General features: G+C 42.1%; 1 protein-coding gene across 1 annotated transcript in view; it reads left to right on the top strand.

Annotated features, from left to right (window-relative positions):
- The first annotated feature begins 398 nt into the window (after positions 1-398).
- The window catches only part of itgb2 (integrin, beta 2), a 99,623-nt gene continuing 81,373 nt past the window's right edge, over positions 399-18,648 (top strand). The window contains exon 1 of the mRNA XM_073046630.1: positions 399-536. The gene's annotated coding sequence lies outside the window, so the exon portion shown is untranslated. The remainder of the gene's footprint in view (positions 537-18,648) is intronic.

Below are 18,648 nucleotides of genomic sequence, written 5' to 3'. Positions count from 1 at the left end.
GCACACCCTTAAATATCTTCCTCTGACCACCTGCCAGTCCCTTCCCGTTAAGCACAGTGCACCAAACGGCAATCTATTTCTAAATAACAAGGTTTAACCACGGCAGATTTGCAGTTCTTTCTGGAACGTCCCTGCGACCTGCTGCCAACATCAAATATGCCCTTGTCTTGCTGACGAGATTCATGTTTGGGTGGGACGGGTTAATGGTGCTGCCAGTAATGCAGATGGGTGTTAGCCACCTGGGTATTGCCGAGTCAAGCGTATAATTTTTTTGAAAAAGACTACTGTTTATGAAAACGTCACGAGTACGAAGATTGCTATTCGATAAAGGAACAGATGAACTCTCCTAATATCTTTGGCTAACACATGCATTTTATAGTGGGGCGAACCTTCAGATTGGGTTCCGTTCAGTTTGGAAGTGCACGCCACTTCCGCCTGTGTTCTTTAAAATTCACTTCCCTCGCGTGAATAAAGTATTGGGAAGTTCAAAGAGGAAACTAGAACTGCGGGCGAAAAACGGAGCGGATTTCAGTTCAGTAAGTATCCAGCTTATTAACGCAGTGGATCTACCCTAATAATAACGGAGCTTCTGGTTGCTTTTTAAATATAATTTCGTTATAAAATTTGCACAGAAAGTGCAAATGTTGATCGTCAACCTCGCCTCTCGCTACAAACTCTCGGTTAGGAGGTTGCAAGCTTCCCCACGCTATAGAGAGTGTGTGGCAGCTCCTTTCAGTCTGAGCAACGCACACACAGAGGAGTGAACTGTCGCCCCTTTAGAACTCCTCTCCACAGATGCTGCCGGACCTGCTGAGATGTCCCAGCATTTTGTGTGCGTTGCTCTGGGTTTCTAGCAGCTGCAGAATATCAGCCTTTCGGTCTGAACTTTCTCGTCTCTGCTGAATCCACGTTCTGTCACTGCTCAACTTCGCCATCAGTGGCAAACTCTAACTGGTGCCAGACAACCCATAGCTTAAGGCGGGTTGGTGCAATCTTTAGTTAGAACAGAAACAAACGTATTTGCAAACTGATTTTATAGCAACCCGTGGTCGAGCTTCATGGTGGCGCGAGGGTTCGCTGTTCTGGAAGGTGCCGCGGTACACTCCCGGAGTGGGGCTTCGTTATCCGGATTGCTCCAAGCTCTCTCCGCTCACTGTCCTCCTCCTCAACGCCCTGGCTTTTCAAACCGTAACCTTCACCCCCGCAGTTTCCACACCTCTTCGCTTCTCTTGTGATCTCTTGATTTCCCATTCAAATTTCTTCTCCTTAACGACCCCCCCCCCTTTCCTTTGAACACGTGCTTCATTTTCTGTGCTAGAATCTCCTAAAAATTCAGGTTGGTGGAACATAAACTTCTACCCGTGAACATTTTACAACGTATATCATTGGACATTTCCAACTTAAAGCTCTATCATGCGCTGGTATCTGCAAGAACTATGTCAACCCATTTGAATCTCGTTTTTACTGGAATATCTCATAAAGGAAATTTGCATTGAGCCACAAAAGGGGGGCCAAGGATGGGTGGCTGAATACTTGGTGAGGATTACGGGCTTCATGGTAGGTTTTGGAAGTAGAGGAAGGCACAGAAGGTAGGTTAAGTCAGAGTTGGGTTTTGGAAAGGTGAACAGGAGGGCACAGGAAGTATCAGACCTTCAATGAGCACTAACTGATGAAGCTGAAGGCAAGCTGGTGCTGTGATGTTATTGAGTCCTGCAGACCTACAGCATAGAAATGGGGTCTTCAACACAACAAACCCATGGCAACCCGTCTTGCCTATCCACACCAATCCCATAGGCCCTGAAGGTCAATTGCATGTAGTAATTTTATCTGATTCCATCACCTTCTCCTCTGGCAGGAAGTTTCAGATATTAACTACCTCTGTGTTTAAAAAAAAAAATCCCTTCCTTAACATTCCTTCCTCTCACCTTGGTTGTTATGCCCCTACCTCCGAGGGAAGGAAAGATTCTGACTGTCTACCCCTGTCTAGGTCTCTCGTAATGTTCATCCTTCCATTCGGTTTTTTTTATCCCTCAGGTTACCCTTTACTCCAGGGAAGGCAAGCCCAACCTATCCAATCTCCTTTAAACTAAAATCCTCAAGGTGCACTTTATCTGTGCACCTGTAGAAAATAGACCTGTGGTTTTGGAGGATGTCAGCACAGTGCAGCTTCCAACAAGAAAGTGGGCAAGACTAAAGATCCATCCTTTCAGAACCCAGTTAGCTGACAGAAAAAGAGGTAGTTAATTTTAGTGTTAAAGCTGCAGCAGGATTGTGGTGTAGAAATAGGAAGTGCAACTTCACACTTCTGGACAGTGGAAGAGGGCCATTGGTCAACCGTTTGACTGCTGAAAGCCAGGCAGAGGTCAGGGAAGGAAAACACATGATGATCACAACCCACAGTTGTATCTATGGGTGTGTCAGCACTTTGGGAGGTGCACGATGAGCAGCCCATGAGGCATACAGCTATAAGGAGAGTTCTGCTTTAGCTACAAGTCTGTAACACAAAACTTTTTTTTAGAATAGTACCTCACTGAGTCACTCTTACAAAACCAATGAACAAAGTTAAATAGTTATTTAAGTTAAAAGTTCAACATTTTAAAGTTAAACATTGTTTGAGAATTACTGAAATCAACATGAGAAATCGTGGACATTTTTAATTAGTTTTGTAATTTCCGGCAGTGAGTAGTTATTTTAGTATGTTAGTAGCACTTTAGAGAGGTCTGTTTTCATGATGTTAGCTCAGGGAATAAATATTGCAGATATTTCCCCCACTCTTTAAGATTTTATCACAGTCACCCACCCAAGTTAACATCAAGGCTGAAAGAGAACATCTTTACCAGCTTAGTGGCAACTGTAATTATATTTGCGGGAGGTCCAAATGAATGGATTTTGCCAAGAATACACATATGTCTCACTAGGATTGTGCAGAAGATCACTATCTTATTTGGAAGTGCATGATGTGTGGGACACCATTATACTTAGCTGTGGGGAGATATCCCTGTGGGTATTCCGTGTAGGAATTTGCATGAACTTAATAAGTATTGCCATCCGGGATTTGGATTTGCTCAGAAATACCTTGCTAATGCCTAAGATTTGACGTCATTGATAGATTTTTATCAGAAGGTTGCTACTTTAACGAGTAATAGCATGACTGTGATAATGAGGCTATAACAATACAAAAGACATGAGTGTATGGGATGATGATCTGCAAATACCTGCAGTATTCAAAGTTCAAAGTAAATTTATTACCGAAGTACATATATGTCACCATATACAACCCTGAGATTCAGTTTCTTTTGTGCATACTCAATAAATTGAGTATCATAACCGTAATAAAATCAATGAAAGACCACACCAAATGGGCATTCAACCAATGTACAAAAGACAGAAAACTGTGGAAATACAAAACCCCCCAGAAATAATAATAATAAATAAGTAAGCAATAAATACCAAGAACATGAGATAAAGAATCCTTGAAAGTGAGTCCATAGGTTGTGGGAACAGTTCAGTTATGGGGCAGGTGAAGCTGAGTGGAGTTATCCCCTCTGGTTCAAGAACTTGATGATTGACGGGTAATAACTGTTCCTGCACTCGGTGCTCTGAGTCCTGAGGCTCCTCTACCTTCTTCCCAATGGTATCAGCGAGAAGAGGGCATGACCTGGGTGGTGGGGATTCCTGATGATGGATGCTGTTTTCCTGCGACAACAGTTCATATAGACCTGCTCAATGGTGGGGAGGGTTTTACCCAGGATGGAATGGGCTGCATCCGCTACTTTCTGAAGGATCTTCCATTCAAGGATATTGGTGTTTCCATACCAGGCTGTGATGCAGCCAGTCAATATATTCTCCATTACACATCTATAGAAGTTCTTCTGAGTTTTAGATATCATGTTGAATCTTTTCAAACTCCTAAGGAAATAGAGCTGCTGCTGTGATTTCTTTGTAATTGCCCTTACCTGCTGGGTGTAAGAGATGTCCTCCGAAATGATAGCACTGAGGAATTTAAAGTTGATGACCTGCTCCACCTCTGATCCTCTGATGAGGATTGGCTCATGGACATCTGGTTTCCTCCAACTGAAGTAATTAGCTCCTTCATCTTCCTGACATTGAGTAAGAGGTTGTGATGGCACCACTCTGCCAGATTTTCAATCAATCTTCTATATGCTGATTCGTCGTCACCTTCGATTCTGTCCAAGACAGTGGTGTTGTCAGCAAACTTAAATATGGCATTGAAGCTGTGCTTAGCCTCACAGTCATGAATGTAAAGCAAGTAGAGCAGGGGACTAAGCACACAGCCTGGAGTGCATCTGTGCTGATGGAGATTGTGGAGGAGATGTTGTTGCCAATCCAAACTGACTGGGGTCTGCAAGTGAGGAAATCGAGGATCCAATTGCACAAGGAGGTATTGAGGCCAAGGTCTTGAAGCTTATTGATTAGTTTTGAGGAGATGATGGTATTGAACGCTGAGCTGTAATCGAAAAGGAGCATCCTGTTGTATGCATCTTTGCTGTCCAGATGTCCCTGGATTGACTGAAAAGCCAATGAGATGGCATCTGCTGTGGTCCTGTTTGGAGTGGATCCAATTCACTTCTCAGGCAGGAGTTGATATGTTTCATCACCAACCTCTCAAAACACTTCTCAAAACATTACTGTGGATGCAAGCGCTACTAGGTGATAATCATTGAGACAGGTTACTACATTCTTCTTAGGCACTGGTATAGTTGAAGTCTGCTTGAAGCAGGGGGGTACCTCAGACTGCTGAAGCGAGAGGTTGAAGATCGCAGTGAGCACTCCAACCAGTTGATGAGCATAGCTCTTCAGCACTCGGCTGGTACCCTGCCTGGGCTGGATGCTTTTCATGGGTTCACCCTCCTGAAAGCTGTTCGCGCACTGGCCTCGGAGACTGAAATCAATGGATCATTGGGGCTGAGGCAGTTTGTGATGGTTCCTCCATGTTTTGAGGATCAAAGTGAGCACAGTATGAAAGTGAAAGTGAAGCCCTTTGTTGGCTACGTTGCTTGATTTAACTCCATAAGAGGTATTAAAATGTTTCATAGCTAATTGAATTGTGAACACACAATGAGAAATTTGCAAACGGAAAGTTGATACCAACAGTGAGATAAGTTAGTGATCATTATCGTTTCAGGTAGTGCATCAGAATATAGGAGCACCAGAAATAGAATTAGACTTAAGCCTCATGGTTTCCATCTCCTGCTCAGCAATGCAATAAGATCGTGGCTGATGTTTTGAGATAAGTGAGTCTGCAGATGTTGGAAATTTGGATCAACAGGTCCAGATTCTGGGCTCTCCCCTTCCCCCTGTCCTTTTATTTTGGCTCCTGCCCCTTCCTTTCCAATCTTGATGAAGGGTTTCAGTTTGAAACATCAACTGTACATTCCCCACCATAGATGCTTTCTGACCTCCAGCATTTCAAGTGCATTGATTGACAACCTTTTATCTGAGTGCAGCTCTTCTGCATCAAATCCACATCTGTTGACACCCTTAATATTTAAATATTTATCAACCTCCGACTTGAGTATACTCAACCACTGAACTTCTTGTGAAATGAATTGGAAAGATTCACCCTGGGGGCAAAGGTTTGCTGTTATCTCAGTTCTGACGGCTGAACCCCTTTGTTTGTTAAGCTGTAATCCCCAGTTCTAGATTCTCAAGCTAGGAAACATTATTTGTTTATGCTTCTACTCAGTGAAGCTACATAAGATTTAATTCCATCTCATAGTATAATCCCCTTCACCCCAAGAACCAAGATGATAGATTTTTAGTGTGCTCACTCTTCTGCAGGTGTAATGTGTCTTGTTTAGGGAGACCAGACCTGTACATATTATTCCAGATGGAGTTTCAATAGTGCTCTTGATAATTTCCGTGAGACTTGTACATGCATTCTCCTGCCTTCATAACTGGTTACTGAATGTTACGTTTTGGAGCTTCACTTGCAACCAGATCCTTATGAGAACCAGTTTCGTTCAATCTCTCAACACTCAAAAAAATATACTGTTTCTCTCTATTTTCTGAGCAAGTCAATAAAAATTTGGCAAATCCTATTGCAGCTGCATATAGCTTTGGTTAGACCACATATGAAGTAGTTTTGACCATTCTGCATTACAGGACGGATGTGGAGGGTTTGGAGAAGGTGCAGAAGAGGTACACCACAATGTTGCCTCGAATTGAGAACCTTTGCTATGGGGAGAGTATCGGACTCAGAGTCAGGTTCAATATCACTGGCATAGTTGTGAAATGCAGTTTTGTGGCTGCAGTACATTGCAATACATAACAATAAGAACATAAATTACTATATATATAATATACAAGGTATATATTAAATTGATAGTGCAGAAAGAAAGCAAAGAAAAAAAGTGAGGTAGTGTACAGTGGTTCATTGTCCATTCAGAAATGCGATGGTGCAAGGGAGAAGCTGTTCCTGAAACGTTTTATGTGTGTCTTCAGGCTCCTCTACCTCCTCCTTGATGGTAGCAATGACAAGAGGGCACGTTCTGGGTATCGGGGGATCCTTAATAATGGACGCAGCCTTTTTGGGGCATTCCCGAGGAGGCTAGTGCCCATGACAGAGCCGGCTGAGACTGCAATTTTCTGCAGCTTTTTCTGATCCTGTGCAGTGGCCCCTCCTTACCAGATGGTGATGCAACCAGTTAGAATGCTCTCCACGGCACACCTATAGAAATTTGCGAGAGTCTTTGGTGATGTAGCAAGTGTCCTCAAACTCTTAGTGAAATATAGCTGCTGTCGTGCCTTCTTTGTAACTGCATCAATATGTTGGGCACAGGGTAGATCTTCAGAGGTACTGACACCCAGGGACTCACCATTTCCAGGGCTGATCCTTTGATGAGGACAGGTATGTGTGTTTCCTCATCTTCCCCGCCTGAAAGATGCGGATTGTTTTCCCTGGAATATCAGAGTTTGAGGGCATTTGTCTGCCTGAGAGAAGTGTGTAAATTTATGAGAGGCATAGACGAGGTATACTGTCAGACTCTTTTTCCAAATTAGGAGAAGCCAAACACCAGAGGGCAGAGCTTTAAAGTGTGAATGAGAAAGTTTAAAGGACATTTACGAGGCAATGTGGTATGTACCTGGAATGTGATTTTCAGAGAAGTGATGGACGGTGTTATAATAGCAATGGTTGACAGACATTTGGACAGAAATATGAATAGGTAGGGAATGGAGGGATATGGGTCATGTGCAGGCAGAAGGGAATACTTTAAATTGGCATTATAGTCAATATGGGCAATGTTGGCTGAGGGACCTGTTTTGGTACTGTACTGTTCCACATTCTATAACTCATTTTTATTCATTATATTCTATCTGACTTGCCAGTCAAAATGCTTGACTATATTTACCTGGAGCTTATCTGTATTTTTTCATAACTCATAGGAGCTGTGTATATAAAAAAACTTGTTTAGAATTCCTGTTAAATGTGTGTAAATGTTTCTATCTGCACATCTGCTCTTAACTCTCCCTGATGCACTGAGCTAACAAAGAAACAGGCTTGCATCATTTCTGAAGAGTGTAATTCTGCAACATTTATCTGAGTGCAGTATATCTCAATATGGAAACTTAGTGTACTTTTTTGCTTTTTGCTTGTTGCTTTTATTTCTGGCAAGGGATGGAGCTTTCATTGTGTGCTGCGTCTGTGAGGCTGAGTCGGGCAGTGCCTTGGAAGTCCATAGCGGGGGTATTCCCTTCTGCCGCCGGTGTGGGATGGCGAGTCTGTCGGGACCCTGGGGACTTGTGGAAACTGTGTGGTGATTTCTTTTAAACTTATAGTCCTTTAACATCTTTGGACTATTTTTACTGTCCCCATGGTCTGTTTTTTTTTTAATCAATTATGCTATTGTTTGCACTGTTGTGACTATATGTTGTAATTATGTGGTTTTGTGCAGGTCTTGTAGCTTTAGTTTTTGGTCTTGTTTTTGTCTGGTGGATTTGGAACTCCTTTCTGGGAAACGCGCTAAGACGGTAGCGCGATATTAATACGCAGCAGCCTCTCCGGACTCTGGATTGGGGATTGCCAAACGTTGCGTGGATTTCCTGGTGTAGTCTGTTTTGTTATATGCTTTTGTGATATCATTCTGGGGGAATGTTGTCTCATTTTTTAACTGCATTGCATTTGTGGTTTCTAAATGACAAACTGAATCTGAATCTGATATGAAGTGTGGGAGGATGTATATTTTATTTATTTAGATTTTTACTACCCAGCAGCCCACAACAACCCCCCTGACTAACCCTAACCTAATCACAGAACAATTTACAATGACCAATTAACCTACAAACCTTTGGACTGTGGGAGGAAACTGGAGCACCCAGAGAAAACCTACGTATTCCATGGGGAGGACGTACAGACTCATTACAGAGGACCCCAGGATTGAACTTTGAATTCCAGCACCCTGAGTTGCAATAGTTTTGTGTTAACCACTACAAAAATTATCTTCAATTTTTCAGAGGTTTCTACAAAAATAAGAGATTGATGGGAACTGAGACTAAACAAACAGATTGAGGGCTAAACCAAGTGATCTGGAGAGGGGCAAAGAACAAATCAAAAGGAAACACATTTTACGATCTTTTGACTCTGCAAGGGAATTCACATGAAGTTCTGTTGAAGTGAAAAAAGTTTGCAAAAGATAATATGCTAAAACCAGATGATCTTTTTCTGCAGTAATGGGAGGCTAAATATTGCCTGGGGCTCCTGGGAGAACTACATTGTGCTGAACAAAAATCTTACCATTTAATTGTTGACATAAGTGTTTGTGGCTCAACTCCCTCAGATCTGCAGTGCAAAGTTAGCCCAAACATTCTGCTCAAGTCTCAAGTGAATCAGAATCAGGTTTATTATCATTGGCATGAGACGTGAAATTTGTTAACTTAGCAGCAGCAGTTCAATGCAATACGTAATCTAGCAGAGAGAGGGGAAAATAATACTGAATACAATAAAACATAATAAATAAACAAGTAAATCAATTACATATATTGAATAGATTATTTGAAAACAGGAATACTGTATATTAAAAAAAGTGAGGTAGTGTCCAAAGCTTCAAATTCAATTTAGGAATCGGATGGCAGAGGGGAAGAAGCTGTTCCTGAATCGCTGAGTGTGTGCCTTCAGGCTTCTGTACCTCCTACCTGATGGTAACAGTGAGAAAAGGGCATGCCCTGGGTGCTGGAGTTCCTTAATAATGAATGCTGCCTTTCTGAGACACCGCTCGCTGAAGATGTCCTGGGTACTTTGTAGGCTAGTACCCAAGATGGAGCTGACTAAATTTGCAACCTTCTGCAGCTTCTTCCGGTCCTGTGCAGTAGCCCCTGCACAGTAGTGTGAGCTTCAGCGCCTTCAGACCCAGCCACCATCGTAGCTTGTTAATATAAAGGTAGTTTAAAAGACTGAGATGCTCACTAATCGGAATGGCTGGAAAAACAGGCAAATATGGATTTTCTGTGCTCAGCACATCTTCCCACCAGCTTAACAGTGATAGAGTTCTTTTTGTCCTTACCTACCACCTCATGAGTCTCTGCATCCAACGCATCACTCTATGCAACTTCTGCTATCATCAAAGGGATATAGCTTTACCTTCCTCTCATTCTCTGCTTTCTGCAGGGATCGTTTCCTCTGTGACTCCCTTGTCCATTTGTCTCTCCCCATCTTTTATGTCATCTATTATGTCCAATACACCTAATATGGCCTCCTCGACATTGGTGAGACCCCTCGAAAATAGGGGCACCACTTTGTCAAGCACCCCCACTCCATCCGCCAAAAGCAGAACTTCCCACTGACCAAACAGTTTAATTCTGATTCCTATTCTTGTCTCGACATGTCAGTCCATGGCCCCGTCTTGTGCCACGATGAGGCCACACTCAGGGTGGAGGAGCAATGCTTGATATTCTGCATGGGTAGCCTCCAATCTGATGGTATGAACATCGATTTCTCTTCATGATTGAAAAAAAACATCCCCACTGGATGCCCTCTTCCTTCCCTTTCTCCAGTGGTACACTCTCTCCTATCAGATCCCTTCTGCTCCAGCCCTTTACCTTTCCTACCCACCTGGCTTCCCCTAACACCTTCTAGCTATCCTCTCTCCCTTCCGCCCACCTTTTTACTCTGGTGTCTTCTCCCTTCCTTTCCGGTTCTGAAGAAGAGTCTGGGCTGAAAATGTTAACTGTTTAGTCTTTTTCATAGATGCTGTCTGACCTGCTGAGCTCCTCCAGTATTTTGTGCGTATTGGTTTGGATTTCCAGCATTTGCAGAATTTCTTGGGTTTAAGATTATGGAATGCAATGCATAATTGGGGAGAAAGTTTGAAGTAGATTTTGTGTTTAAAAAAAATGAATATATATGCAGTTTATGGATTTTCCATCGTCTGGCAGGTCCCATGCCTTTGGAACATATTGGTATATAAGTAAAGTAACTAAATTTTGAAAAACTGTATTTGATCATTTGTACTTGATGTGATGGCATTGATGTTATTCATTGGTCCAGTAAATGGGTATGATAGGGTACTTTGGAGTGGTACAGGATATTACAGATTATTCTACCAAATAAGGGGCACTTTGACCCGTTTGCTGAGGTATTTATGCTCAGAGGGATCTGTTTTCATCCTTTGGAGTCAGTGGCGTATCTAAGGTATGGCAGGTATGGCATGTGCCCTGGGCACCACTTGAAGGGGGGGGGGGGGGGTGCCACTGAGCAGTATCTATTAAAGTCAGACAAGCCATCCTCGGATAGTGAAAAAAGAACTTTCTTCAGATGTATGATCTGTCTTTGATTATCATGGGTGAGAAGCACTAGGATGGCCTTATTTCGGAGCATTGACTGTATTCAAAAGAGGCTGCAGGATCCTAGCATGAACTTCCATGATGCTGCCCTGGATTTGAAAGCCCTCCCAGACTACTTTTTATCATGAAAGAGACGTGTTGGTCAGTGAGTCACTCGAAGAAGGAGTCGGTCTCTGTCAAGAATGGAATATTGAAGTTGAAAGACGTCAGAGACAAAAGAAACGAATGGCTGATGAGAACGCAAGAGATGCTAGATTAACAGCTAAGGAGGAAATGGAAAGAGTCATGAAAGGAACACTCGACCGTCTTCACAGAGAAATGGACGAAAGGTTCACTCATTTGCACGACACTGACGCCGAGTTTGGGTTCCTTTTCGATGTCAAGGGACTGTGTAATGGCACTGACTGTATCGACCTTAAGAAGAAGTGTGAAAATTTGGGCGAATTGTACAGCTCTGATGTTGATGGACAGCAGCTATATGAAGAAATTTTGGATTGCAGAAAATTGCTATCAAGGCGGGTCAACATGAAAATATCAAGACCTGAAGAGCTTCTTGAATTTATTGTTCAGTATGGAGATGAGAGCGTCTTCCCCAATCTTTGCATTGCTATTCAGATAATGCTAACCATCACAGTTTCCATCGCCAGCTGTGAGAGATCATTCAGCAAGTTAAAAATAATACTTTCATATTTGAGAGCCTCCATGGGTCAAGGCAGACTCTGTGATCTTGCTCTGCTGAGTGTAGAAAGAGAAGAAACTGAGAAAACTGACTTTGATCACATCATAGACCAATTTGCATCACTGAAAGCAAGGAAGGTGCAGTTATAATTTTCAGGTGTGCCATAATTTGTTAATTAAAAGATTAACAAGCTTGACTTGTATTTTTGAGCTGATATTATGGTAAAGTTACCTAAAAGATGGGTGTCAGATGTTTGGACAGGGACACAATTTCAGTGCTTGCCAAAGGCGCTATTTTCTGTAGATACGCCCCTATTTGGAGTTTCCCAGTAATGATAGCTTTAATTAGTAATGGGAAGAAGTCAGCAAGATTACTGTTACTAGGGCAGTGACGCAGAGAAAATTGTTGAAGGTGGGGGCTGACAAGTTCCTGAGTCCTGATGGACTTCATCTGGAGACTAAAGTGAAATGGCCGTTGACATCGTTGATGAATTCGATTGGATCCATTAGATTGGAAAACAGTAATGTAACCTATTTTTCTGAAAGGATGGGGAGTCCAGTTTTAGGGAAGATATTATTAAAAATGAAATGGCAGGGCACTGAAAAAATATCGCAGGAATTAGGCAAAGTTAGCATGATCCCGTGCAAGGGAAATATTTTTGACCAGCTGAATCTGTTCAAAGTAATTGTGATTTAGATAAAGAGAAAATAGAGTTACTTAGATCTCCAGAAGGTATCACACCAAATTTTATTGCAAAAAATAAAATCACGTGGTCTAGTGTTGGCATGCAGGTGGGTATGTCAACCAGGCTCAAAGGAAACAGTGAGTCAGAATAAATAGTTTCTTTTTATTAATGATTGGGAAGCTAAGGTTGCTCCTGTCATAGAGGCAGATCAAAAAGTAAGGTGTGAAGAGGGTACAGATAGTGAATGGGAAACAAATGGAAAGGTGTGGGAAAATGTGACGTTCTCCATTTTGGTAGGATGAAACACTTTTATCCCCTTTTCATGGTTTAGGTGGTGAAAGATAGCAGAACACCGAGATGCCAAGGGGTCTGCGTGTTCTAATGACTTTCTAATGAGGTTCAGAAGATAATTAGGAAAAGGACTGTATGTAATTGTCTGTTACTAAAGGAGCTGAATACAAAAGGAGAGAGATTATGCTTTAATCATACAGGCAATGGTGAGATCATACTTGTAAACACAATTGGTCTCTTAATTAATGAAGGATGTTAATGTATTATGAGTATAGATCGGTATGAGCCCCTGACCTCCCTGCCATAATCTGCACCTGAACACCTCTACACCAACCTTCTGGACTTCCATCAGGTGAACTAAGCCCTTGACCTTGTCTCCTCTGAAATGAAGTTGGAATCCTTCAACAGGTTAATACAATTGATCTTCCTTCATACCCCCAGTCAAGCTGGCACCACCGAACAACGGTTCCTTGGACAACTCCTCGGGCAGTTAGCTAATCTCTTCAATTATTTCACTTTCTCTACATTTTCTGCTTGTTCTTTTTGTCTTGATTGTGTTTCAGAAACTAATGGAGCCTGTGATGTGCAGTTTGCATGAGTGAATTGTTAGCTTTTGTGTGAGGGAGGGAGTTGGGGGTTTGGGGTTGATGTTCTAGCTGCCATTGCCCATGTGGGTGATTTGTTAGGTTTTTGTGGGGGGAGGGTGGGGGATTGGGGTTTGTAAGTTTGTTTCTTTTTCATGCGGGGGCAGGGTGGGGGTCTTGATGTCTTTCAACAACTCCCATGATTTTTCCATTTTTCGTGGCTATCTGGAGAAGATGAATATCAGAGTTCTATTGTATATGTATGCTTTGACAATAAAATGAACCTTTGAACCTTTTCATATGCATAACGAGCATGGATGTTGTTGATAACAACATCTGGCCTGACGTTGTCCCAACTCAAATGGTAACCAAAGTTTTTTAAGGAATTTCACCCATCAAGCAAATACTTTATTAGGTGTGGACAAGTATTTGGTGAAATATTAACGGACTCCTCTACACAATCTCCATGCTGTTTAATTCATGTGAATTAAAAAAAAATAGCATCATACTCAGCCTTAAAATCTAAATTGTATTTTAGAAACTCCCTAAGTTTCACTATGTCATGGACAAGATGACTTAGAAAGTGATACCCATGTCACAAAATGTCTGCCAAATTGGTTAAACATTAAACTGTGGCTTTTATCCTATGAAAACCTATTACATTATGTGAGTGCAGAGATTAAAATTGTTAATGCCCTCTTATTTGAATGAGGCACTGTTCTTTCTATTTAATTGTAATTATTGTCTATTTTAATGTCATTCATGGTTTGTTCAAATTTAATAATTCTCTGCAAAAAAAATCCTTTATGTACTTCCACTTCACACAAAAAAACACCAAACGTGAAACTTACAGGGGGAAAGAACTTTTCTGAATGACAAATATACATCAAAATGGTGTTTTTTAGATTTTAGTGTATATATCTATAAGCTCATCTGTCTGCATGTCTCCTGTTTCAATGCATATGTCGATTGCTTGCAGACCCTGACCTCAGTAAGACAGGAGATATTTATGAACTCTTCCATTTGTCTGTGTGTGGACGTGTCTGTCTTAGGCTGATCATTTATAGTTCTGAATCTAACTGATGTCCATCTCTTGCTGTTCAGGGTCATGTTTAAGCAAACAGCCAGATTCCGGTAGTTTGTGTGGATGTGAGTCATAAGCTGGATGCTTATCATTAATGGGAACCTAGAAATTAATCTTGATGATTTTTGGCATGTTATAACAGGGTGTTAAAGATCTAGACTGCTGGTTAAATTCAACAGTGTTGGGCTTCTTTGCATTTTGCCATATTGTTTCAGAAACAGATGGTGGAGTTGAGAAGCTTGAATTGAGGCACTCTGGTAATTTGTGATAAAGCTGAGAAATCATGATCCGGTCCTTAATGAACATCACCAGCATTCTTTGGTTGCTGAAGCTGGTAAGTCAAAACTGCATCAGTAATCCCAGACAACAGGAAATGTGCTCCTGTGCTTACCAGGAAGACCGTATCACCCATTTTTATAGCAAAGTACACAAAGTGCTGGAGAAATTCAGCCAGTCACGCAACATCAATGGAGCTGAATAAGCAGCTGACATTTTGGGCGGAGGCGTTGACCGTTTATTCTCCTCCAATGCTTTGTGTGGTTGCTCAAGGTTTCTAGCATTTGCAGAATCTCTTGTGTCCTTTTTTTACCGTCGCATAGACCCTCCAGTATTACAGCTAGGATTTCCTGGCTGGACATTACTTGGAAGATGTTTATAGGGATGTGACTGCAGCTGCATAATATCTGCACTTTGTGGAAAACTTGCAATGACAGAACATGCCCATGGGTGCTCCTGTGCCTTGATGAGAAGGAGGTGGCAACTGAACATCTCACACAGATGATCACTGACTTCCTGAATGGAGTGTAAACAGCCATATGTAGTATATGGTATTTACCACTAACTGTGGCCTAGAATGAGCCTGAGGCTGAGAGATTGAATGAATTTGATGCTTCGTTCCAGAGCAGTGCAGGCTTGTAGGTCACTTGAGGTTTCTTGGGGGTCCCAGATGTAAGTGAGGACCACAGTAACCTGAGCAGACTTCGCTCATCGAAGAATTGCAGATTGGAGCAACACCGGGATGGATAAGGTGTTGAGAGCTGCCCCCATGTACACCAGCTCTGATGTACCTCCTGTGGGTCCCTGTGACTGCTGGGGAGCATCTTTTGCACGTCCTCGTCATTCATAAAGAGTAGTAAGTTTTGGCAAGTTGGCATTGGAAGGAAAACTTGGTGCTGACAAAGTATTTGAAGATGCAAGGAAGAGTTAGACCTCAGTGTGAGCACCATGCAGAGTGGTCAGTGGGCATGTAGTATGTAGTGCAGCAGGCAGTGCGACTGTGACTCCAGTTGTAGTCGAAGCAGTGGACAGAGTGGCATTCTGTACAGCAGGCTATGGTAATGTGAACTGCACGTAGAGTAAGCTGTGTCTGAGTAGCATGCCATGCAGAAGTCAATGACTCCAGCTGTGAAGTGAGCAGTTTTGCAGAATAAGCTCCAAGCATGTTGTGTGCTGTACATCAGTTTGACTGTGACTCCACATGTAATGGCAACAGTTCATCAATACTCAGACTAATTTGCTTGGAAAATTCACCAATGAATTTTCCTTGTTGCGCTGCTGTTGACATTATGTAAAGATAAAGATTCACCTTATTTGTCACATGCACTTTGAAACATTGAAACAGGGAGTGAAATGGTCATTTGAGTCAGATCAGATCAGGGAGAACTGTACTGAGGCAGCCTGCAAATATCACCCTGCTTCCACTGCCAACATAGCATGCCCACAACTTATTAACCCTAACCCAGTCCCTGGAATGCGGGAGAAAATCAGAGCACACAGAAGAAACCCACGTGGTCACGGAGGAAGTACAAACTCCTTCCAGACAGCAGCAAGAATCGAACCTCGATTGGTGATCACTGGCACTGTAAAGTGACTGCACTAATCGCTGTGCTGTCATACCACCCACAGTGTTTATTTGATGGAAGAAAAACAATAACAATATGCAACATTAATCTATAAGGTGTGCAAAGCTGTTGTAATTAATGTCAATATTGCTTACAAATTTACAGTCTTGTTTTTCCCAGAGTTCTGAGCTGTGTTGTTTGCCATCTTCAAACAGCAAGAATCCATTTAGCAACTCTTCAGATTTACCTTGTGGAATTGTAATTTCGTACAAGACAGACTTAACTTTTACAATAAACAATGTTGTATTTTCAAGTAACAAGAAATGGATGTAAAGTTTTCAGTAATTTGTGACTTGTTGACAATAGATCTTCACTTTTCCTACAATCCTCTCATATACCTTTCCTCTTTTAGTAACGATTTGTGCGAAACATTTAATCATGATTAATAACAATTTAATAATGATTGTGCGTCTCTGTTATGAATGTAGATAATGACTGAATGTTAACAGCCCTCTTGAGGAAGAAGTTATAAAGATTTAATTATAAACACAAGAGGTTCTGCAGATGCTGGAAATCCAGAGCAAACATACAAAATGCTGGAGGAACTCAGCAGGCCAGGCAATATCCTTGAAGGAAAGCAGACTGTTGACATTTTGGGCCAAGAAGTCAACTGTTTATTCCCCTCCAAATATGCTGCCTGACCTGCTAAGTTCCTCCAGCATTTTGTAAGTGTAGCCCAAAAATTTAATCTTCAAGGTAGTGAGCACCAGCTGCATGGTTCACTTTGACACTGGGTCTTACTTGAGATCTACATGTTCTGTCCAACAAGATTCATCAAGTTATCTTCAGGAAAGGGGAAAAGTGCTTGCATTTATATAGCACTGCCCAAAGCTCAGGATGTCTAAGAGTACTTGATAATCGTTTGTACTTTAAAGTGTATGTAACACAGGATAATAAAAGTCATTTTGCTCACAGCAAAAGCTTGCAAACAGCAAAGAAGTTAATTTGTTGGGGTGAAGCTGGTGAAGGGATAAGTTGCTGTGTTAAGATCCGGAAGAACTGTTCTTGATAATGCACGGGCTGATAGCATCTGTGAAAGTGCAATACTCCCTGAACTGAGACAGTCTCTGTGTCAATACCCAAAATAGCAATGGACACAGAGCATTAGGCCACCTGAAACAAAACAAAGTATTTTGTAACCAAGTTGATGTGATAAACCTGTTTTCCTTTGGCCAAAGTCAAACATGAGCAGCCCAACTGTGCACGTTGTGCACCTTCCACTGTCTCACTTAGATCAGCCACAACAGCAAGTAAGTTTAGGATATTCACAGACCTGTAGGACCCTGGGCACAGAAAAAAACAATAGCAATACAGGTGCTTACTCATTTATTTAGTGATACTGCTGTAGGCCCTTCCAGCTCTCGAGCCACACTGCTTCAGCAACCACTGGAAAACACGATTAACCTGAACCTATTTGCGGAGTAATTTACAATGACCAGTCAACCCACACAGTACGTCCTGGACTGCGGGAGGAAACTGGAGGACCCAGAGGAAACCCATGGATTCCAGACTCCTTCGAGACTCCTTCCCGAACAGTGCTGGAATTTCACTCCAAGCTCCAGAACAGCACGAGCTGTGACAGTGTCGTGCTAACCTCTACTCTACCGTGGTCCATCTTGTGAAGAGTCATTTTGAACTGTTCTAGGCAGTAAAAAAAACTTCAAGGTGGAAAGGATGAAATATGAAGGGAAGCTTGCCAATACTATCAAAAATGACAACAAATATAATGAGTAAAAGAGAGGTGAGAGTAGGTTTTGGACCACTGGAAAATGATGCTGAAGAGATAGTAATGGAGGACAAGGAAATGGCGGACAAACTGAATAAGTATTTTGCATCAGTCATCACTGTGGAGGGGACTCGTAGTATGCCAGAAGTTCAAGAGTGTCAAGGGGCAGAAGTGAGGGCAGTTGCTATTTCTTGGGAAGTGGTGCCTGTGAAAACTGAAAGGTCATCTGCACCAGATGGACTGCACCCCAGGGTTTTAATAGAGGGAGCTGAGGAGATTGTGGAGACATTAGTAATGATCTTTCAAGAATCCATAGAATCTGGCATGGTTCTGCAGGACTGGAAAATTGCAAATGTCACTCCTTCTTCAAGACGGGAGGGAGGCAGAATACAGGAAATTGTAGGCCAGTTCACCTGACCTCAGTGGTGAGAAGATATTGGAGTCGATTGTTAAGGATGTGGTTTCAGGTACTTGGAGGCAGAAGATAAAATAGGCCAAAGTTAGCATGGTTTTATTAACAGAAAGTCTTGCCTGACAAATCTGTAGATAGATAGATAGATACTTTATTCATCCCCATGGGGAAATTCAACTTTTTTTCCAATGTCCCATACACAATGTAGGAATGTTTTGAAGAAATAACAAGTAGAATAGACAAAGGAGAATCAGTGGATGTCATGTACTTGGATTTTCAGAAGGCATTTGATGTGGTGTTATACATGAGGCTGCTTATCAAGCTAAGAGGCCAGGGTATTACTGGAAAGACACTAGCATGGATAGAGCATTGGCTGATTGGCAGGAGGCAAAGTGTGGGAATAAAGGGATCCTTTTTGGATTGGCTGCCGGTGACTTGTGGTGTTTCACAGGGGTCTGTGTTGGGACTACTTCTTTTTACATTATA

This window comes from Hemitrygon akajei, chromosome 5 (assembly GCF_048418815.1).
Source record: "Hemitrygon akajei chromosome 5, sHemAka1.3, whole genome shotgun sequence".
NCBI lineage: Eukaryota > Metazoa > Chordata > Chondrichthyes > Myliobatiformes > Dasyatidae > Hemitrygon > Hemitrygon akajei.
This window is presented reverse-complemented; position numbering and strand designations above follow the sequence as displayed.